This window comes from Lepidochelys kempii, chromosome 16, assembly GCF_965140285.1.
Source record: "Lepidochelys kempii isolate rLepKem1 chromosome 16, rLepKem1.hap1, whole genome shotgun sequence".
Lineage (NCBI taxonomy): Eukaryota > Metazoa > Chordata > Testudines > Cheloniidae > Lepidochelys > Lepidochelys kempii.
In genome coordinates this window covers 23,237,811-23,262,093 of record NC_136395.1, presented here as the reverse complement: position 1 = coordinate 23,262,093, position 24,283 = coordinate 23,237,811, and the positions used below count along the sequence as shown (strand labels likewise).

General features: G+C 44.1%; 1 protein-coding gene across 2 annotated transcripts in view; it reads right to left on the bottom strand.

Moving 5' to 3' along the window:
- NACC2 (NACC family member 2) overlaps positions 1 to 21,961 on the bottom strand; it is a 79,497-nt gene extending 57,536 nt beyond the window's left edge. For both annotated transcript variants that reach the window (XM_073314929.2, XM_073314927.2), the window contains exon 1: positions 21,584 to 21,961. The gene's annotated coding sequence lies outside the window, so the exon portion shown is untranslated. The remainder of the gene's footprint in view (positions 1 to 21,583) is intronic.
- Positions 21,962 to 24,283: the final 2,322 nt, after the last annotated feature.

Here is a 24,283-nt window from a genome sequence, read left to right as displayed (position 1 = left end):
AAGAATTATAACATTCATAAACCAGTCGGAGAACACTTCAATCTCTCTGGTCACGCAATCACAGACATGAAGGTCGCTATCTTAAAACAAAAAAACTTCAAATCCAGACTCCAGTGAGAAACTGCTGAATTGGAATTCATTTGCAAATTGGATACTATTAATTTAGGCTTAAATAGAGACTGGGAGTGGCTAAGTCATTATGCAAGGTAGCCTATTTCCCCTTGTTTTTTCCTACCCCCCCCCCCAGATGTTCTGGTTTAACTTGGATTTAAACTTGGAGAGTGGTCAGTTTGGATGAGCTATTACCAGCAGGAGAGTGAGTTTGTGTGTGTATGGGGGTGGGGAAGGTGAGAAAACCTGGATTTGTGCAGGAAATGGCCCACCTTGATTATCATGCACATTGTAAGGAGAGTGGTCACTTTGGATGAGCTATTAGCAGCAGGATAGTGAGTTTGTGTGTGTGGTTTTTGGGAGGGGGGTGAGGGGGTGAGAGAACCTGGATTTGTGCAGGAAATGGCCCAACTTGATTATCATGCACATTGTGTAGAGAGTTGTCACTTTGGATGGGCTATCACCAGCAGGAGAGTAAATTTGGGGGGGGGGGGTGAGAAAACCTGGATTTGTGCTGGAAATGGCCCAACTTGATGATCACTTTAGATAAGCTATTACCAGCAGGACAGTGGGGTGGGAGGAGGTATTGTTTCATATTCTCTGTGTGTATATAAAGTCTGCTGCAGTTTCCACGGTATGCATCCGATGAAGTGAGCTGTAGCTCACGAAAGCTCATGCTCAAATAAATTGGTTAGTCTCTAAGGTGCCACAAGTACTCCTTTTCTTTTTGCGAATACAGACTAACACGGCTGTTACTCTGAAACTTCTCAGAAATAGTGTAAGTTAAACTTTATTTCTATATGCTGCAGACTTTGGTACAGATATTTGCCTCACCTATAAAAACTGTAATTTGGAATCTAGGAAATACCACCTGTATTTTTAAAGAATTTTGAAACATCTTCCTTGGCTACCAAGGATGGTTGGGTGAGTGTTTTGCTTCTCCCACTTCCCATGTTTGATAATATGACGACATTATTTAGACTAAAAGAATGTGATGTCTCACTAAGCATCTCAACTGAGCAGTCACTTTTTCCTCATACAGGTCAAGGGCCTTGGCACATTTTCAGATTGCCCTAAAAGTGAAAAAAGTTCAGTATTTTAGGTCAACACTGAACGTCAGAATTTGTTATAATCTAATATTCTGAATAACTTTTATTTTAAATGACTGTCATTTGAAAATTAGAAAAACAGCTACTGTCTGCAAGAACGGCATTTTGTGATCTGGTGCTTCAGCACAGTTAGAAGGAACAAACTTTGAAGGACACGCCGGGCTCAAAGTACCCAGCACTGAAATGTAACTACCTCTGGGGTGCAGCACAAGCAGCTGTTTAATGCCACATTGCACAAGTACAGCAACAGCTTATGAAAAGTAAAGGGGACTTTTGTATCCAACTGAAAATGCACAGGAAATTTAGGAAGGCAGAAATCATCTGCCTAAGTGAGAAGTTAGCCAGGAACTAAATGCAAAGGGATAGGTAACGGTCAGGTCCTCAGTATGTATTAGCTGAGAAGACAGCAATTCCAACCACATCGCACATCCTTGCACAGTGATGCGGCACTGGTTCAGTACTGATTCAGAGGAAAGCGCACCACCTAAAGAATCATGAAAACCACTTCCTCTAGCACCTGCTGCAGAACTTCCTTGGAGGCCTTCCATCTAACCCTCACTTAAGTTATGATCTGAAAAGGTAAAAGCAGTTGATGGTATGGCTGCCAGTCATATCCAGGATTGCTTATCAGAGTTACAGAAGTAAACGAATGCAGAGTCGAAAGTGTGACTGGAAGCAGAGAAAGAGGGGAGATTTACAGTTTGTCACATTGAAAATGGAATGTATATGTAACATTTCAACAAGCGTGCCACGAGAGAATTAAAGTTCAACTCTTAAAATATGCTTAACAGTGTTCCTTTAAAGTCTATAAAAGGAAACATTTATGCAGCACACAGACCCAGAAGATAAAAAATTCATCTCTGCCACCGTATTAAGGTTAAAACACCTCACTACCTTAATTCATTCTGCTACACAAAGTTTTTTTAAAACTGGATTTATTCCCTTCACAGTAATTAATTATGGAGGTCCCACTGTATATCTAACTATTCAATCAGTGATGCATTACAAGGGGTGCATTTGTTATCATGAGGTGCCCAAGGCAGGCCATAGGAAGCATGAGGCAGAGCCAATTGTTGTAATCACTCACTAGTGTAATTAGCACATCACATCCACACCCTGGGGCCACTTTTAGGGTACTAAAGTTCTCTTCTGTGCTACCAAAATATGTATTCCATGTTGGCAAAAGGCATAAGTGCACATAACCAGCCAAACTCTGTGGTTCATACAGAATGTCCCTCAGTCAATCCAGATGCTCTCACAATAAGAGTTTCTTTTAAACATACAAACACAGATGTATCTGCCTATTTCTTTGTATAGTAAAGCAGAAAATAAACCAGGTTTAGTATTCATCCATTAACAACAAGAAAAACTCTGCAGCTAGAGCTACCTCCTGTCAATGTCTAAACATTCAGCTGAAATTGCTTGATGATATCATTTCTGGGCTATTTATTTGAGTTAGTTTGATTTTAAAACATCAAGTTATCTAGCCATATGCACAAAAATAGTGTGAAACGTTTCTTGGCAGGTGAAAAAACACTCCTTTTTTCATGATGTGGTAATTCAATGGCCAATCAGAATTTTACTGATCTTTCTCGGTCACTTATGTGCTGAGAAATAGCCTTTGAAATTTCAATCCAAACGCTACAGTTTTTCAAAATAGTTTTAAGTGCCTGAGAAACTGGGTCTTACAGTGAAAATATCTTCTCAGTCTCCACTGTAATTCGTAAGCCTATAGAGATTTTAGTTATTTAAGTGGTCCACTGTTCCTCAGATGTTCTTGTTAACTCCTGGAAATGTGCTGGAAATGGCCCACCTTGATTATCACTTCAAAAGGTTTTCTCTCCCTCCACCCCACTCTCCTGCTGGTAATAGCTCATTTTAAGTGATCACTCTCCTTACAATGTGTATGATAAACACCCATTTTTTCATGGTCTGTGTGTACATAAATCTCCTCACTGTATTTTCCACTTTATGCATCCGATGAAGTGAGCCGTAGCTCACGAAAGCTCATGCTCAAATAAATTGGTTAGTCTCTAAGGTGCCACAAGTCCTCCTTTTCTTTTCGCAAATACAGACTAACACGGCTGCTACTCTGAAACCTGTGGTTTATATAGTGTTTGTTTAAAAGAATCTGTTTTAATCAGCCATTAATCTATTGTTCAGGCAAACTCTGTGTCTGGTTCCTAAAATGATACTCTGCTTTCATAGAATCATAGAATCATAGAATATCAGGGTTGGAAGGGACCCCAGAAGGTCATCTAGTCCAACCCCCTGCTCAAAGCAGGACCAATTCCCAGTTAAATCATCCCAGCCAGGGCTTTGTCAAGCCTGACCTTAAAAACCTCTAAGGAAGGAGATTCTACCACCTCCCTAGGTAACGCATTCCAGTGTTTCACCACCCTCTTAGTGAAAAAGTTTTTCCTAATATCCAATCTAAACCTCCCCCACTGCAACTTGAGACCATTACTCCTCGTTCTGTCATCTGCTACCATTGAGAACAGTCTAGAGCCATCCTCTTTGGAACCCCCTTTCAGGTAGTTGAAAGCAGCTATCAAATCCCCCCTCATTCTTCTCTTCTGCAGGCTAAACAATCCCAGCTCCCTCAGCCTCTCCTCATAACTCATGTGTTCCAGTCCCCTAATCATTTTTGTTGCCCTTCGCTGGACTCTCTCCAATTTATCCACATCCTTCTTGAAGTGTGGGGCCCAAAACTGGACACAGTACTCCAGATGAGGCCTCACCAATGTCGAATAGTAAAGACTTTCATTTTAGTAAAGACTCTTGTTCATGTACCATGAAAGGGAGTAACTCTGAACAATGCTAATTTATAGTAAAATATAAGGTGTGAAAACCTGATCCACTGAAATCAACAGAAAAACTCCCAATGACTTCAATGAGACCAATGCCGCTTCCTGCAGCTCCCATTGGCCGGGAACGGTGAACCGCAGCCACTGGGAGCTGCCCGTGGCCGTACCTGCAGATGTCAATGTAAACAAACTGCCTCGCGGCCCACCAGCAGATTACCCTGATGGGCAGCCTGCAGCCCGCGGGCTACCCACCACTGCATTAAATGATAACTAACAACTTTGGGTCATAACCAACTTGGGCTGGATTCAGAACAACCGCCTGGAAAAACTTCCTGTCCATTATCAGCTCCAAGAGGTGCAATATCCCAACCCCCGCTATTTTAAAATTCATACTTTATCATTTGGGGTTGAAGAAATCCAGCAGAAAGGCACAAATGGATTGTGCTGGTAAGCAGAAAACCTGCTACATCTTCTAAATGTAATTTTGCCAAAAGCTTGTGCACATTTTTTGTGTCACGCTTTGCATTATGAAGGAAATTTCTTTTTAGAAGAACAGGAGAATGATTTGCATAATATTCTTTGCAAGTTAATATCAGCCTCTGATAATGATCGCTGCAAAATGCAAAAACGTTTGAGAAGACTGTTACAACACTAAGTAATCATATTTTAAATTATGTTTCCCTTTATAGAAAGGTGTTGCAAAAACACACAGACATGAAATCTGTCTGTTGAAGCCCTAAGAACCACCTGACCATCTTCCCACTATTCTACTGTTACACATTGCAACACTGGCTTTCAAAATCTTACAAAACAAATTATACTGCAACAGTCTGGCTTCACAGAAGGCAGAGCTTTTTCCTGTGTTGATGCTACTGCACATTAGATTTCACAAGAGCTTCTGACATACTGTATAAATTAATGGAAGATCAAGAACTTAAGTTCTAATACAAGGCCATATCAACTAAGGCCCAGATTCTTCCATCCCTGCTCATGTTGAGTAGTACCTTACCACTGATCTAAATGGGACTGCTTCTAAATCAGTCTACTCTTCAACCTGAATAAGTGAGGCAGAATCTAGACCTATGTTGCTTGCTATCAACCAGGTGGTTTTATCTCACCACTGTCCCTTAGATTTCTTCATGTGTAATAAACCATCTTAGTAAATGTGGACAATGTGACTAAGCACCAAATAATTGATCATGAAACCATTTCCAGAGTACAAGAAATTAAAACTTCACAACTTAGAGAAGAGGAAAGTGATCAGGAACTGTCAGCATGGATTCACCAAGGGCAAGTCATGCTTGACTAACCTGATTGCCTTCTATGATGAGATAACTGGCTCTGTGGATGAGGGGAAAGCAGTGGATGTGTTATTCCTTGACTCTAGCAAAACTTTTCATACCATCGCCCACAGTATTCTTGCCAGCAAGTTAAAGAAGTATGGGCTGGATGTATGGACTATAAGGTGGATAGAAAGCTGGCTAGGTCATCGGGCTCAACGTGTAGTGATCAATGGCTCCATGTCTAGTTGGCAGCCGGTATCAAGCGGAGTGCCCCAAGGGTTGGTGCTGGGGCCGGTTTTGTTCAATATCTTCATTAATGATCTGGAGGATGGTGTGGATTGCACCCTCAGCAAGTTTGCAGATGACACTAAACTGGGAGGAAAGGTAGATATGCTGGAGGGTAGGGACAGGATACAAAGGGACCTAGACAAATTAGAGGACTGGGCCAAAAGAAATCTGATGAGGTTCAGCAAGGACAAGTGCAGAGTCCTGCACTTAGGACGGAAGAATCCCAAGCACTGCTACAGACTAGGGACCAAGTGGCTAGGCAGCAGTTCTGCAGAAAAGGACCTAGGGGTTACAGTGGACGAGAAGCTGGATATGAGTCAACAGTGTGCCCTTGTTGCCAAGAAGGCTAATGACATTTTGGGCTGTATAAGTGAGAGCACTGCCAGCAGATCGAGGGACGTGATTATTCCCCTCTATTCGGCATTGGTGAGGCCTCATCTGGAGTACTGTGTCCAGATTTGGGGCCCACACTACAAGAAGGATGTGGAAAAACTGGAAAGAGTTTAGCGGAGGGCAACAAAAATGATTAAGGCGCTGGAGCACATGACTTATGTGGAGAGGCTGAGGGAACTGGGATTATTTAGTCTGCAGAAGAGAAGAATGAGGGGGGATTTGACAGCTGCTTTTCAGCTACCTGAAAGGGGGTTCCAAAGAGGATGGATCTAGACTGTTCTCAGTGGTACCAGATGACAGAACAAGGAGTAATGGTCTCAAGTTGCAGTGGGGGAGGTTTAGGTTGGATATTAGGAAAAACTTTTTCACTAGTAGGGTGGTGAAGCACTGGAATGGGTTACCTAGGGAGGTGGTGGAATCTCCTTCCTTAGAGGTTTTTAAGGTCAGGCTTGACAAAGCCCTGGCTGGGAAGATTTAGTGGGGGATTGGTCCTGCTTTGAATAGGGGGTTGGACTAGATGACCTCCTGAGGTCCCTTCCAACCTGATATGCTATGATTCTATGACCTACCACCACTTTCCTCCGACTGAATGAACCTGCTCTCATGTGTAAATGCATACTACAAACAACATGTGCAGGAAAAAAAGATATGTTCTCTGACCACAAATAGCTTCACAACCCTCTTTGTAAGGGTTAGGTGTATCTTATCCAGTCACAAAAGACCTCAACACTTCTTACCAGCACCATGGTTATGTACCTCATTAGGTTAGGAACTTAACCTAAAAAGAAGAGTCCTAGAAGGATGCTCTTTAACCACATATACAGGATAACATCCCATTCAGATGTGGGTATAGACCAAGTATTTCTGTCAACCCACACCAACAGGAAGCTAATACATTCTCATGTTAAATGCATAATGTTAGACTAAGATTTAATAACCATAACCAGTACTTTAAAAATGAATCAACCTTCCCTGGTCAAAAGTAAAAATCTAAATACACACTCAGAAAGACATCAAAAGCTAAATCTTACCTCAGACTAACCTACATAAAATCACACACTACTATTAGCAAAGCAGGACAAATATATTTCTAACTGTATGTACGATATAATGACCACAGACTCAATTTACTATGAAGACTGTATTCTGCAGAATTTAAAATGATACAATTCCAACAAATACTCTTGAAATCAAGCGTCCTCAGAGCCTGCCTGTATCATCTTCAGAATCAGTTAGGGAAATAAATTCCCTTGACCATCAACCATCCCCCCAGAACCTTAGCAGGTACAACAGGCATAAGCCAATTTCAAATCCTGATAAACATTTTTGGCCATCCTCAAAGGCAAGCCTAAAATTAAACAGCTGAGCTACATAGGCTGGGCACAATGCAAACTGAGAATTTCTTGTATCAGAACTCTGCTTGCAATTCCTGTTGCTTTTCATATTATATTTTGCACTATTGATGCAGAACATGTAACAAATAACTGTACCTGTTCCTTACCCCTTTTTGCACCCTTGCTATTAGTGGGTATGAAGTGAACAACTTCCCTTATTCCATTAAGGTCTCAAACACTCAAGAAATACAAGCAGCCTCAAGATCCCAAATTCTCTTTTATACCCATAATCCTTAAATTACAGATTACTAGACAAATTCCCCACGTCTTCTATTTGGCCCTTGAGACCAATTAACATGAATGAATTCTCTACCCCCTTTTTTAGATTAAAAAATGTCTAAGTGTTGTATCTGAAGAGCTGGTTTTGGGCAATCAGGTCTCTTTGCTGGAGTCCAAACTCGCCAGTGCCTCACACCTAACAAACGAAATGCACTGGGGATTAAATGCCAACAATGTGGTCATTATATTACAACACACAAGACAGATGCGATCGCTCCTCCAAGAAATCACTGAAGTTTTCTTCAGAAGGCCTGAAGATGTCACAGGCCTCATACAAATCCAAGATGGCTGCTCACCTAATTTGGAGGACTACACAGTAACATACACAACCTTAAAGTCTTCAATGTAGATTTATTTCTGCAGCAAAACAAGCTTTTGAAGGAACAGTGAGGAGATTCTCCTGCTTCACCCGAAGCAGATGGGATAACGAGTTCTCCTCTTCTGTGGTTTGCAGATTTCGTCTTAGAATGTTTTACTCATGCTTGCAGCATAAATGGTAACAGGGCTGAGTGTTCCATTTTACTCTACAATAATCCAGCTCCCTCATCAGGACGTATTCATCCTTTGACTCTGTAGTTTATTCACTCGTGAACTGCATTGTTGCCTCATTAAGCAGCACACCCATCCTATCAATTCAATACTCTGCCATGATGCTGAGAATGACAGTTCAGTTCTTTAGCAAAGGATCTGTATTTACTACTTCTCTAATATCCTGTAGCAGGTGTAGATGACTCAAGACTTAATTATATAAAACAAAACTTCACAAAAGAACTTCAAAGAATTTAATACGTTTAAATTTGGGACTAAACAAAAGAGTGTTCTGGATGATCTAGAGGCTTGATAATGTTAAACCGAACAAGTACAGTCTGCTATACTGATGAGGACATGGCAAGATTCCTAGGAACTGTCTGGTAAGTCAAGAAGTTCTGTGATTCGATTCATTACGCAGCCTAAAAATTAGTCAGTCCTACTCCTTAGTCTATTCTGGAGAACAGGAAAAAAGATGGCTCCATTCCAAATACCGTGTACTCTGCAGAAACCCTAATAATCACTTAACACGGCTCTTGTAAAACCTCAAGAAACACTGACACTCCTCACTATTCTGGAGGAAAAGATGAGGTAATTACTGCAAATAATTCTTTGCCATTCTATTATAACCTTCCCCCATAGACCTTAAAACAATTTACAAACAATCTGCACAATAATCCATATTACTATTCTCAGGAGTAGTGATCCACATCTTGTCAGAGAGTCAGCAACAGAGACAAGAACAGAACCCTAGGATTCTGACTTCAAGTCCTCTGTTCTAGCCACTGAACCCCACTCCCCCTCCCACCCCCCCGCCAAAGAGCTGTACACTTACTGGTGGGATACGTAGGCCTTGCCCAAGAAGCACCTGGCATCTGCATCTCCCATTGCGATTAACAGGAGTTGTGCGTGAGCAATGCCTATCAGACTCAAGTAATTAGTAAACAAAATTTAACCTATTATCTCAAGCTATACAACATTTTCAAGGTTTTTCCTTCCCTCTGCTACATTTCAAAACATGATTATTTCTGGTTTTTTTTAAAAATCTGAATTAAAACAAAAGTCAAAGCTTTCTCTCTTAATCAGAAGTTAGTGAAGAAGTCATAATAGCCCCATTCATTAAAAGCAAACTTGGTAAAGTAGTGGGTACAGCTCATATTCATAAGGAGAGAATGAAAAACACTGAGCTGAGGAAGAGTTAAGAGACAGAAATAGAAAATACCTCTCACAAAATATGTTTTTTTAGTAACCTAACTGGCTATGAAGCTGTTTTCTCTTTGTTTACCTTCTGTGGAGAGCAATATAGAAAGCCAAAGTAATACACTCAACTATTTTTTTAAAAGCTTTGCTCTTTTTTTTTTAAAAAAAAAAATCAAATTATAGAACAACTTTCTCAGCAGGAGTCAGTATAGAATAAAAATCACCAAAGTTAACAAACACAAGACCAACAAAGATTAATGTCTACATGGTTTCAAAAGTAGTACAATGTAGATTTCATTAACATTTTAATTGTAATGTATATCTTTTTAATCTTCTTTCACACTAATGGTTTTATATGAGAAAAGAAAAGAAACACAGAATAAAAAAACTGCTGACAACAACAAAAAATCAACATGCAAAATTTAACAGAAGGAACTTAGTGCTGTAATGGGAAATGAATTAGATGTTGAAAACTATGTTAATGTTGCATTAAAGTAGAGATTGAATTTCTTGACTCTTCCATGAAAACGAAGTTAAGGTTGCAACTTTAAGGCTGTCCCTTTCACAGACACACTACAATAAAGTCTTTCATTATAAGACAACAGAACATGTCGTATTACAACATGTACACCTAAGGTAAAAAAAGGGACAGTTAAAACATGCCAATGTTCAGTTTAATTTATTTACAGAGCAGCATCTTAGGATGAGAGTTCTATTATTATTATTGTCTATTACATGATTCTTTTCAGTAAATTGAGTATTTCTCCCTGTTGTATATGATCATATAAGTATGTGAAGATAAAAGTCACACACACTTAGGTGACTTTTCTCCATTGTACAACCAAGGTTAGATGATACAGTAGCGTAGAGCAGGAACAGGTATTTATACCGATGTTTGATAGTGCAAGTGGAGCTGCATGGGAGCAATACAAATGGTGCAAAACTTTCAGAGATGCATCTTTACCTGAATGTCCAGCCCCCAGAACAAAAGTCATCTAGGGTGAGAATCAGCAGGAGAAATTTTCAGCACAAACTATAATTGTGTGTAAGCTGTGAAAATACAGGTTTTCAAGAAAAGTGCCATCTCAACCACAACTATAATAAAAACAGGTATGCATAAATTCATTACACAGGAATAAATATAGGTTGCAAAGCTTGATGTGCTCAGTGTAAAATACAGAAAGGTTTCCAAGTAAGCAAACATCTAATGAAGGATTATCCTTATTTGTGAGGATTCCATTTCATCAAGGAACTGAAGCACGAACCTCTGCATGCGACAGAAAGGAGAATATATGCTTATTCTCTCCCTAAAATGACTAGCCTCATCTTGTAAACAGCAGGCTGGCACACAACACTCCATAGACCTTTTTCCCCTTGGAGGTATTTAATCCAAGTACTTGCCAAACCTACTTACGTCTAGCTTTTAAAATCAAGTGATGTTAAGCATTATCAAACCAACATAACACACCAAGTCTTTCAAGCACACAGCTGTTGTCTTTCAAACAGAAGTTTCTGTAATTCCAATGATTTATTAATGCACCTGTGTGGTACTGTATCTGTCATATCATAATTTGAATAAGGGACTCAGCACCTTGCAGGGACAGGAACTCACAAGAGAAATGCTGTCCCACCGTAACTTTGGCATTGTTACATTGACACTACAATATGTTCTTTATGACCCCTCTACAAGGGGTTATATAGTCAAGCTTAACTCCTGTTTTTCTAATGCATCACATAACTAGAGTATCCTGTGGCATAGGGAACTGGCATGTGAAACACATATCCACACACAAACTACGTAGCTTTAGGCTGTCACATGTCTCTCTAACGAATATTGTGGTGTTAAAGCGTTTATGGAAAGAAATCATTGCTGGCACTGGGCGACACAACCCCTTTCCATACAAGTGTTCAAACCCACTAGCCTGAGAGAGCACAGGCTCGGTCATATTTAACTTACAATTCTTTGCACATGCTATTCTTCAGTTTGCTGCTGAATTTTTGCCTCCAGGCTCCCAAGGATGGAAATCATCTGGCTCCTCTCCCTAAACCAACAGAATCCTCAAAGAGCCCTGATTGCTACAAATTAGTTGCTACAAAGTGAGGTGAATTTTTTGCTGTTTTTACAAATGATTAATAGGTCCCCATATTGGCTTTATTGCTGTTGGGATGTCACTGTGAGGTAAAGTATTTAATCTCATCCCAATGACTATATATGGTCACTTTGATGGAGTCACCCCCTCCCCCTACATTCTGATGCCCTTAACTCCTGGCACTTACTTCCAAAGCAAACTGGCAGTATTTGGGAACTGTGCCACTAAACCAGAAGTCAGCAGACTCCCAATGTTACCATGAACTCCCCCCTTTTCCAGTTAATGCTTTTAAACACCCCTTAAAGTTGGCAAGATTTTGAAAAGATACACAAAGAGAAACTTTTTAAAAGTACTTTGAAGTCATTACATAAAAGAAAAAAGTAACAAGTTACTTTTGTTTAAATGTAGATTTTATTATAATCTCTTGGAAGTTTAAAATCAGCCTCTCTTGCTCCTGAAAAGTGTGCTAATTTACTGAGCCTGCAAACTGGTTTGTTATTATAGGGTTGCTTGTGACTCCTGGACTGGTGTCAGTGATCTGAAACATTTTTGTCCCGTTTGGAAGGGAAACATAAAAATTTACTTTGAGTGCAAGTTTCTAAAAAGTAAAATTTCTAGACCATTTAGAGGATTAAGAAAATGATTTTTAATTTGGACAGTACTCTGAACATGGAAAGCACAAAATACATACCAAGTACTATTATCTACACAGTATTTAAATAAGGTTGCAAGGTATTTTAAGTCTTAGTAAGTGTACCAAAAAACCTTTTTCTGCCCATGAATCAGAGTCACTGACAGCCCATCACTGTCCCAAATCATATCCCCATATGGTGAAAACCATGTGAGGCAGCAGTGTGGTACCGGGGGCATTTCCCCTGCAGATCTCCAGAAATATATGGGAAGCCATGGCCTTTGACATAGAAGTCCAGTACTTTCCTACCATATCCTACCCCAAGCACTCCCAAGCAGTGTAACTCCTTTGCAGGCACATTGCCAGCGCCTCCTCTCTGCCCGTCCTGTCCCTAGAACCCCCAAGTAGGTAAGCCACATGGAAAATATAACAGTTCTAGGCTGCTTTATCTTTCCTAATTTCCATGACACTGGAGAGCTCAGGGTCTAGTATTTGTATTCAGGAAAGAATTTTCCCCTAGGTCAGATTGGCAGAGACCCTAAGGTTTTTCGCCTTCCTCTGAAGTGTGGGACATGGGTCACTTGCTGGTCTGAACGAGAGTAAATGGTGGATTCTTTGTAACTTCAAGTCTTTAAATCAAGATTTGAGGACTTCAGTAACTCAGCCAGAGGTTATGGATCTATTACAGGAGTGGGTGGGTGAAGTTCTGTGACCTGCAATGTACAGGTCACACTATATGATCATGACGACTCCTCCTGGCCTTAAAGTCGAGGAGGGGCTGGGGGAGAAAATGTGCACACGCACACCCCGTTTCCCAAGCAGCCCTTCCTCCACTCCTCACATCAGGCCTTCAAGTTTCCACCCTTCCCTTCACACAGACCCTGTATTCTGGGAAGAAACCTCCACCCAGTCTGGAATGATGTGGGAGGGAGAGACAGGGCATGATATTCCAGAGGTGGCTGAGGCTATGTCTACACTACAGCTTATGTAGGCGTAACTTATGTTGCTCAGGGGTGTGAATAAACCATCCCCGTGAGCAACATACGTTACACTGACATAAGCGCCAGTGTGGACAGCCCTATGATGGCGGGAGAGCTTCTCCCACCAACACAGCTACTGCCACTTGTTCGGTGGTTTTACTATGCCGACAGAAGAGTTCTTTCCCGTCAGCACAGAGCGTCTTCACTGCTGCAGCACTGCATGTGTAGACATGCCCAGAGTCTCCCTCCATAAGGAAGGGGGAGACCCAAGCTCAGAGAGTTCCCTTTGTGAACTGATTTATGTCACATGATCTGGCTGAGCAGTAGGAAATTTTATTACCTCTGTCCCCATTTAAGAGAAACCACATGACAAAACGAGTGCAATACCTCACACCTGAAGTCTTGGCATGATTCTTTACTCCTCTGTCAGATCATGTCATTTAACAAGTTAAGAACAGCAGCTATGGACAAATACAGTGCACGATTTAATATTTTTAAAATCTCTACCTTCAAACATTTGCTTAACTTTTTTTTTTAAATAAAAACGAGTTGAACTTAAAACTTGCTAACAAATCACAGTTCCCAGCAAATGAGCAATTACAGCTGACAATGAATTATGCCTGAAGCAAGCTGGGAAACATATTTCGCAAATGATCTCATCCACAGGCAAACGTGGCATGACACTTGATTTGCTAAAAAAGACACAAGGTTGTCAAAATTCCTGTCACTTTGCAAATAAAGTCAGGTAGAAAGAAAACAAAGAGCCTCACCCCTTTAGCATGGTTAACCTACTTCTCAATGTGCTTGAGAAAAAAAACACTGCAGGTGTTTCCATCAAACCTCGGGCTAGTCTACACGGCAGCGCTTTAACGTGGCTTGTGTGGTCGCGGCGCAGCGCGTGGAGAGAGCTCTCCCAGCGCTCTAAAAAACCCACCTCCACAAGGGGTGCGGCTACCAGGGCACTGGCTACACCGGTGCTTTATAGCGCTGAAACTTGCTGCTTGTTTTTTCACACCCCTGAGCCAGAAAGTTGCCATGCTGTAAATTGCCAGTGTGGACAAGCCCCCTAGTTAGTGAAGCTCTGATAAAGGGCAAAGGCTAACTGAATTGCTAAGACTTCACAGAACTACCCTAAGCAACGCAGAAGAGATGGCCCCTGAGTGACTGTAAGGCTGCAATTCACAGGAGTTGCTCTGCTGGCATTATAGAAGGGAGCTGTAGCCCACGAAAGCTTATGCTCAGATAAATATGCTAGTCTCTAAGGTGCCATGAGTCCTCCTGTTCTTTTAGCAGAGATTAAGGGACTGAACAACAGCAATGCATAGCACTTTCCCAGGCCATCAGGTGTTACAGAAAGCTTAAATAATCAAAAGAAACAATAAATAACAAAGATATCAGTAAATGGGAAGAAGAAATTACGTGCCTTTAACTTTCCATTTTCTTCTACCTCTGCGTGAGTTTGGTCAAATCAATCTGAAATGTTTAACTGTGCCTTGAAGTGGTTTTAGAGCTCTCTGAAGCAATTACTCCTTTCTACCTCACTAAAACCCCTCTATTTTCACCCCACCGAAAGCTACTGCTAAACTCAAAATGCGGGAAAATTCAACATTATAGCTGAATCTCCATTCTAACCTCATTTTGTCAGGCCTGGGTATTTTTAAACACAAGCACTGTAGGGAGACAGCCAGTGGTAAAGTCACATCATCATTTTGTAAGATCGCTTTGCTAAGTTTATCCGCAATCCAATGGCTCCACACAATACTGAGCAACACACCAGCCTATTGTGTCAGAGAGCCATGTCCCAATTTAAATACTATTGTGTCAATACAGCCAGCTTTCAAATAAAGTACATATCTGCAGACGTACACAGCAGAGCAGAAACCGTCCAGGAGACCTGGCAGGGAAATCATACTTCATAAGAAAATGGTCTAAAATAAATATTTCCATTCCACACAGTGATGGGCTGCAATCTGATTTGGATAAGCACACACAAGCATGGGAGTTTCTCTGAAGCTACTCATATTTCTTCAGGGGTGCAACACGGACTTGAACAAACTCTCTTGTGATATTTCTGGCACTTCTCCGAAAACCAACTGGAAATACCACAAAACAGCATCTTGTCTCTCGGCACTTTGCTGCCTGGTCCTAACTGAAACCTGGTGCTAAAATCTGAACTTTACAGAGAGGTTTGTTTTGAGTCCAGGCCTAGAAATGGACAAAGATTCGGAGGGAAGGAGCATTCTTATCTTCTCCAAACCAGTTTAAACATCCATGATTAAAGTCCACATGAAAAGGCCAATTAATGCAGTAAGACAGTGCTCTTCACATCTTCAGGCTCACAGAGTACAGAATTAGAGCCCGATGTGAAGTTGGTGCTAATGGCACCATTTCATATAAACTGAAATCTGTCCGAGGCCTAAAAGATTCCCAAGGTAAGGAAAATCCAGGCAGATCACATTTATTATTAAATTGTGGAGTGAAGTTGCTTTCATTTTGCAGGAAGGCATTGTCATAGCCTGAAAAATATGTAAGTGTGAAGTGGTCACCATCACTTGCAGGAGTACTCTTTATATATATAAACACATGTTGTCAACATGCTAACTATGATTTTAACTTACATGTCTTCTATACCCTTAAAAAAAGAGAGAGAATTAGTGTACCTAGTAATAAGCAACACAATCACAGAAAGGCTTCTTCCAAGATCAAACTCTGGGAAGCTGGAACAACGGAGCTTAAACTCTATGAACAAAATTATTAAGCTAACTTTAAATTGGACTCTACTACTGGAAGTTTTCATCCATCTCTTATCCACAGCAAGATCTTACATTTCAGACACTATATATTCTAATATATCACAATTCAAAATCCATTAAAGAGCGGCCATGAAGTGAATTTATGCCACAAATTTAAATCTTATAGAAACAATGTTTCTCAAAAGGTTCGATTAATAGAAATGTCTGTATGTCTGGCATTTTCTTCTTTAAATTCTAATGGAAATGTTTTTGTTTGGTTTCCAGTGCTCCTCTATAGTGTTTGCAAAACAAACACTGTAGTATTGTGCAAGTGCAGGAGAACCAGAAGACAAAACTTCCTATAGACTGGGTCAATTGTTTGTTTATTGCAACAGTCCAATTTAAGAGAAGTTCAAAGCATAAACCTTAATGGTGCAAAATTAAGTGAGATTTTAGAATCCATAGTGTTTTATTAACTAGGATAATTAAATTTGTTTTGTAAAATTATGTTTACCTGAAATATACATTATATATTAACCTGAATGTCCCTTTAATACTGTTCTATGCCCCTTTGTCTATTTTTGAACTAAAGAAAAAAATTCACAGTTCATTTAAGAAAATGTATTACTTTAAAAAGTTGCTAAAATTTGCGAAGAAGAAAGATTTCAACTCCCGCAAGTTCATTCTTTCCCTTGGGCATTCCAATTCCACCACCCCTTTTTCACATAACCCTGTATGAAAGCTCGATTGTGAGAATATTTGTTGTTTTTACACAATGGCATGAAATCTTCAGTGGACCATGGAATGACATTTATTCCCAGGAATATAGGGGCAAGATCCCTAATAAAAGCCTCTCACTAGAGGTTGAGCTATTATTACCTCTATTGTTCATAGCTTGAGGATATGTGCTGTCTGTCCCAGGCCTGGCTAACAACATATATTCAAGCAAAAGGTTTAGCCTTAGTCTGTTTAAAGCTATTTAAAAGTAGATATTCAGCAGCTGAATGGGCTTGTATTTTTGCTTCATTTTAACTATATTCATATATACATTTTAACATTGCTTCTGGATAGTGTTGAACATTGTTTGCTCTTACTGAAATCTAATAGGCCTGGAGGGTGCTCAGCATCTCACAGCATCAGGATCCTAACACTTTGTATGAAGTATGACTAGATTCTTGAAACAATCACATTTGATACATGATTCCAGAAACCCACTCTTCATGCACTGGAATTTTAACTTGTAGAAGCCAATATGCAACAGAGGACAGCAATAATTCAGTTTTGCTTACCGATTTCAACTTCTACTACTGTTTAATATTTTAGTTTGAAAAGGTAAAACTGTGTGCCAGTTCATCAATTACTCCGGACACAAGACAAACACTTGGCAAGCATGAAGTGCATCAAGCTACCCACAATCTCACAAATGCCTTTTGAAAGGAGGAAACACACAAGTAAAAATTCAAATTAATGAAGCAGCATGTAATGGAGACTTCATTTTAAGTGTTCCCATACTTTTCTTGTTAATACATATGGGTGAGTCTCACCACTGAAGTACAGAATGTACCACTGTCATTTTATTTTCCTATAGCAGTGGCGATGTTCGGAGAAGTCCTTGAACAGAGCAAATGTACTTTAACTACAACATGCTGCCTGCTGCAGTACGTACCATAACACACCAGCATTCGGAAAGGCACTTATCTCCCTTCAAAAAACCCCCAATACCACTATATTTTCCACATTTATACATCAACATGCTGCTTAACATCCTGCCTCTTGCTGACCACGTGATATAGCATAAAATAATACTGGAATATTATAAAGCATTTCTGCTCTGCGACACCCCCCCCCAAAACCCACAACTGCAGTCATTTGAATTATAGCATCCTTCGCAAAAATGATGTTATACCATTATTCATAAACTATTCATTTGGGTGTTCATTTTTTTAAAAAAATCCCTTTCCTTCAGGCCATATAATCCTCCAATACCAAGAAAGAGTGCAAACATCTATACAAACACTTAGAAATTAAAATCAACTAAGCACTGCAGCCACTTCATTAACATGTTTCTAATTATAACCTATTTCTCAAATCCATTTTGCTAGGTGAATAGGACTTGGAAAGACCAAACGACCTAATCAAATTCTACCACAATCAGCATCTTTTCCAGGAAAGCTCCAATACTTCCCAAAGCACCCCTCCTCTCCCAGTAACTTCTTCCCCTATCCCCAGCCAAACAAAAAAAAAAAGAAAAAATAAATACCACCTTCTTACCCTAATGGATGCTTTACCCCTTGTTACACAAAACACTTCCTTATCTAGATCCCCAAATAACTGCAAGTTGAAATTAAGAAAAAGACAGCACAGCTCATCATGTTATTTGAAGCAATCAATTTATGTTTGTGTCTCTGACTCCATGAAAGGTTAAGGGGGTTTGTGATAATATTTACTGTGCCTGTTCCTTCAGTATCAGGGCTAAAATCTATTGTATTTGTCATATTAAAAAAAAACTGGGAAAGAAAAACCTGTTTACTGAATGCTCACTGAATTAGCGACATGGGGCAGAAGACTGTTTTATATTTTATTGACTCAATAAACTAACTGTATTAAAAGCTGGACCTGCCAGCAGCAGGAAACAGCCGCAAAACCTCAAAGGAATTTTTGGGGGAGGTTGAGAGACAAAGTCCACGATATGTTTCCCCCATATTAGAGAGTGGATTAAAATACCTCTCGTAACTATTTGTTAAACATTAGCAGAGTGCTAGGCATTGTACAGAACAATGAATTACTATGTACAACTGGACACAATCCTTTTATCAAAGGCACCAAAGGACTATCAGTTCTTTTGAGGGCAGGGCGGAAGGAAGGAGAAGACAATACCCCTAGAGAAGAGGAATGTGGTGTGAAGAGGGGGAAAAAAACAACCACTACCAATGGACAGGGTGAAAAAAAATGGTCTCTGTGCTGTTTCTTGGGCAGGAGGAATTCCCCAGGGAGGATGTGGGGGAAGGACAGGGATTCAGAACCGGGTTTATTCCCTGGGGAGGATAGGTGAATCAGATGGGAAGAGGAGGTGGGGAGAAATCCCCAGCAACAGTGAGAGGATGGAGCATGTGGGGGTGCCTCAGCTATATAGTATTGGAGAGTGGCTTGTCAGGGGTAGGGTGTGGGAGATGACAGGAGATGCTTTCTCTGGGTAAAGGTTGTGGGAGGGTAAATTCCTAGGGTTAGGACAGAGGCAAGTCCAATGAGATCAGGGGAAATGGGGGGGACTCCAATAAGATAGGGTGTCAGGAGAATTGGGACGAGTCCCCTGGAATGAGGATTGGGATGACTCTGCTGTGTGTAAGGGCGTATGCTGGGCAGGTGACTCCATTGGATGAGGAGGAATAAGGGGTGACAGCCATATGCGGGAGTAGGCTGGGACTGAGACCCATGGACTGAGGGTGAGAGGGCTGAGGCAAGTGCTACCATGTTGGGGGGAGAGGTAAGGATGAATCCCTTCTTGGGGAATGGGAGGGTTATTGTCCCTGTTGGAGGAGCAGGCAGAGTCACCTCTAAGGTGGTTAATTCCCCCGGGGTGACTGGGAGAAGTGATTGTGTGCAGACAGGTAAGGGTTAGTCTGCTGTTAAAGTACTGCACTTGGGTGCAATCGGTGGGGCCAATTCCCCTGTGAGTGGACTGAACATGTTGGGGTTGAGTCCCATTTGGGAGGGAGCTCTTTCCCCCCGAGGTAGCATGGGGGGGCGGAGGGAGATCCTCTGGTACAGGAGAAAGGTGGGTGGGGCAAGTTCCCTGTTAGAAGGGGCAGAATGAGGAGGGTGTGATCCCCATGTTGGGAGACAAGCAGGGGCGAGTCCCCTGTGGGTGGGAGAGAACATCAGAGGGGGAAGAGGCAAGTCCTCTGGATGACTGTGGGGAGGGGTTCATGATGAGTCTGCTGTGGATTACGAGAAGGGTAGGTGGGGACTGAGTCTCTGTGGGAGGTGGGTGAATCCCCTCTGGGATGTAGGTTAGGAAGAGAGCACCAGGCCGGGGGGTTAGTCCCTTTAGAGAGAGACGGACCAGGGAATAGGTGTGGGATGGCTGCCCTCTTGGGGGAGATACAGAGAGAGGATAGAGGAGGCAAGTCTGCTGAATAGGGTGAGCAGGGGAGGGATGAATCCCCCTTTAGCAGCGGTAGGAATATGACACCCCCCTTTGGGGGTGTGGGTGACTCTCCGGGGGCAAGTTTGTAGATTAGGGGTGGGGAGTTCCTGGCAACTAATAAGCTAGGGGTCAAGTCTCCCTTGAGGAAAAAAGGGGTTGATTCTTCAGAGGAGAGGATGGAAGGTAACCCCAGGCGAGGGGGTGACTTGTGGGGGTGGGTGTAGGATGGGGTGTGAGCCCCAGGGGAGGGAGGTAAACACGGGGGGGGAGCAGGATGGGGTGCGAGAGCCTCAGGGGAGGTGGCCCTAGCCCTAGGGGTGGGGGTGACAGCCCCAGGGGAGGATAACTCCGTGTGGGAGTAGGATGGAGTGAACAGTGGTGGGGCAAGCAGGGTGACTGGGGGTAGGTTGGGGAGAAGGGGAGGGGGATGACTCAGGGGGCGAGCACCGGGGGAGGATGACTCTGGGGGGAGTAGGAGGGGGCGAACACCAGTGGGGCAAGGGAAATGAGGGGACGAGGTTGGGGCGAGCCCCGTGGGAAGCATAGGAACAACAGCGGGTGAGACGAGGGTAGGGGAGCGAACCCCAGGGGGTGACTCGGGGGGGGCGACACCCAGTGGGGCGAGGGGGGTGACTCGGGGGGGCAGGGGGAGCAAACCCCAGGGGGTGACTGGGGGGGTTAGAGGGAGCAACACCCGGTAGGGCGAGGGGGCGACTCGGAGGGGGCAGGGGGAGCGAACCCCGGGGGGTGACTCGGGGGGGCAGGGGGATTAGGGGGAAAGAACCCCGGGGGGTGACTGGGGGGGGTTAGAGGGAGCAACACCCAGTGGGGTGAGGGGGGTGACTTGGGGGGGGCGACACCGAGGGGGGTGACTCGGGGGGGCAGGGGGAGCAAACCCCGGGGGGTGACTCGGGGGGGGGGCGACACCCAGTGGGGCGAGGGGGACGACTCGGGGGGGGGCGACACCCAGTGGGGCGAGGGGGACGACTCGGGGGGGGGCGACACCCAGTGGGGCGAGGGGGACGACTCGGGGGGGGGCAGGGGGATTAGGGGGAGCGAACCCCGGGGGGTGACTGGGAGGAGTTAGAGGGAGCGACACCCAGTGGGGCGAGAGGGGCGACTCGGGGGGGCGGGGGGAGCGAACCCCGGGGGGCGACTCGGGGGGGCGACACCCAGTGGGGCGAGAGGGGCGACTCGGGGGGGCGGGGGGAGCGAACCCCGGGGGGCGACTCGGGGGGGCGACACCCAGTGGGGCGAGAGGGGCGACTCGGGGGGGCGGGGGGAGCGAACCCCGGGGGGCGACTCGGGGGGGCGACACCCAGTGGGGCGAGAGGGGCGACTCGGGGGGGCGGGGGGAGCGAACCCCGGGGGGCGACTCGGGGGGGCGACACCCAGTGGGGCGAGAGGGGCGACTCGGGGGGGCGGGGGGAGCGAACCCCGGGGGGCGACTCGGGGGGGCGACACCCAGTGGGGCGAGAGGGGCGACTCGGGGGGGCGGGGGGAGCGAACGCCGGGGGGCGACTCGGGGGGGCGAACGCGGGCGGGGCGCGTGTCGGCGGCAGGGGCCCCGGGGCAGGGCCGGCTCCCGGCGGGCCGGCCGGCGGCGGTTACCTGCGGGGCTCGCTGCCCCATGGACGCGCGGCGGCTCCCTCGGGCCTAGCGGCGCTGGCCGGCTCGGCGGCAGGAAGTGATTCCAGCGGCTCCTCACATGGACTTTCCCTGACCTCGCCCAGCAGCGCCGAGCGCCGCAGCCAGGCAGCCGGCCGGGCCGGGCCGGGGCGGGGCGCGGCGCGGGGCTGATCGCGGGCCCAGGCCAGCCGGACCCTGGGCACAGCGGGGCCGCGGGACTGGAGCCGGCTGGCGGCGCCCTGGCCCTGCCGGCGCCTCAGGCTTTGCCCGGCTGCCAGCCAGCTCCGGGGAGCTGCCTCCTGCCGCGCCGCGCCGCGCCGGGCGCTCCCCGGGCCGGGGCCTCCCTAACCCCGGGGCTGGCGCTCGCGTCGCCCGTTCCCCCTGTCGTGACATGCCCTGGGCAGGGGATGCCGCTGCCAGACCCGCCCCGCAGCCAGCCCGGCACGCGGGTGCCCCACGGAGCCCAGCGATAGGGTCACGCGGGGGGCAGCGGGCGCTAGGGGTCTGTGCGGCACATGGAGACATCCCGGGGGGATCAGAGGGGCTTGATCTTTACATGTGTCGCTTATTATCTTTCAGGGAAATTAAAAAGAGGAGGGGAAAGAGGATGTCAAAGATGCACACCTCGACTTCCCCGTATTCAGGCGGTCCCTGCGACTACAACCTAGGGCAGCGTTGGACCCCATTCTGCAAACCCTTTGGGCTGGGAACTTCCCCTGAAGTCAACAGGGCTTTCCGCTCCCTGACCATCGCTAAACTGGGCCCTAAGCATGCACAAGGTGCTCCTCGTCATTGCATGTGTTAATTATGCTGTTTAGTCAGATCATATTACAAATAAAACAGCTGGAGTTGAGGAAAACTTGAGTTTTTAAAAATCACCTGGGTTCTTTCTACCATGCTGCCTCTTTTGCTCGGGAGGCAGCCCCAGAAACATCTGCAAAGAAACCTCATCATCCAACTTCAAATCCCCACTCAAAACTCTGCTTTGCCAGTATGCCCATAAAAACTTGAGGAGTTAGGCTGCTGGCGTGCTGAAACCGTTACCTATCACCAATATTGTCTCCGTGTGCCCCCTGGTCTGTATCCATTTGTTGTCCCTTGTCCTTTATTCGGTTGTAAACTCCTTGGGGGCAGAGAGCGTCTTTTTGTTCTGTGTTTGTAGTGCACCTACCACAATAGCATTTTCACAGGATCTCATAAATAAGAAGTGGAAAAATACCTGCTAAGCTCAGGTTTCAGAGTGGCAGCCGTGTCAGTCTGTATCCGCAAAAACAAAAGGAGGACTTGTGGCACCTTAGAGACTACCAAATTTATTTGAGCATAAGCTTTCGCGAGCTACAGTAGCTGATGAAGTGAGCTGTAGCCTGCTAAGCTCAGCTAGTCAATTCCCCTAGCCGATACAGAATTGTTTCCATGGTGTATGCTTAAGTATTTTCTACAGTCCAGTTTTAAATGTCCTAGGCGATGAGGCTTCTACCATGTTTCTTGGAATATTGGACCACAGTCTAATAAGGTTATTCTGTTTGAAAATGCCTTCCTGTATCGAGCCTGAATTTCCTTTGCTCAAGTTCATGTCATTGCTCCTAGATCTACCCCTTGGACTGCACATAAGTTATCTATAATAAGTGAAGCTTTTTGCTGATTCAGGATTTGTTTTATTTTTTTTAAAATATCCAGAATAATATTCTGAACCAAAACTTGTAAATGTTCTCAGTGATTTTTTATCGTGCACTTAAAACATTACTTCACTAAGGCTCCAATTCTGCAAATGCTTAGGGACATGCTTAACTGAGTAGCCCCCTTGACACATGCATAAAGTAATACATATCCATAAATGTTTATGATATCAAGGCCTAATTAATATTTTTTCTTTCTTTCTTTAATTTAAAATATTTCTGAATCTTTTTATCTAAAAGTGTGAAATCCTGCTGACAGCTACATCACAAGATTTTCAAATTCTTAATTGCCCATCTCTCTCAAAAAAGAGAAATTTTTTCAAAATATTAATTTCAAGGAAGAACTACAAGAATCAGCAAAGGGATGGGAATATTTCATATTATAAGAACATTCCCTTTATTATCTTGGCCAGATGAAGCTGGCTGTCAGAACTCAATTATGATCTCAAGGCTACGATAAAGAAAATTACTAAATCTTAAAAAAACAAACAAACAAAAACCAACCTCCCCAACCCTACGTGTTTACAATAACTAAAGAGAACATTTTCTGTGTAACTCTTTGTCTTAGCCTCATCTTTTAAAAGAAAATTTTTGATGTTAGAGGTTCCTATCAGTGTAATCCAAGCAAAAGATTATTGTTTCCTTGTACCTTCCTGTCTATAACTACTGGTTGTCTCTTGTCTTAAACTCAGATTGTCAGATCTTTGAGACAGACACAATCTTTTTGTTCTGTGTTTGTACAGTGGGGTCCTGATCAGTGTTCCCTCCAACTTTTCCCACCCATGTGTGGAATGAATTTTGTATGTGCACCTATATGGAGGTGATATGTGACACATCACCTCCATATAGGTGCACATAGCAAAATTCATATGGCGGGCATGGGGCCCAGGGGTTTGGAGTGTGGGAGGGGGCTGGGATGCAGGGGGTGATGGCTCTGGCTGGGGGTGCGGGCTCTGGGGCGGGACCGGGATTGAGGGGTTTAGGGCTGGGGCAGAGTGTTGGGGTG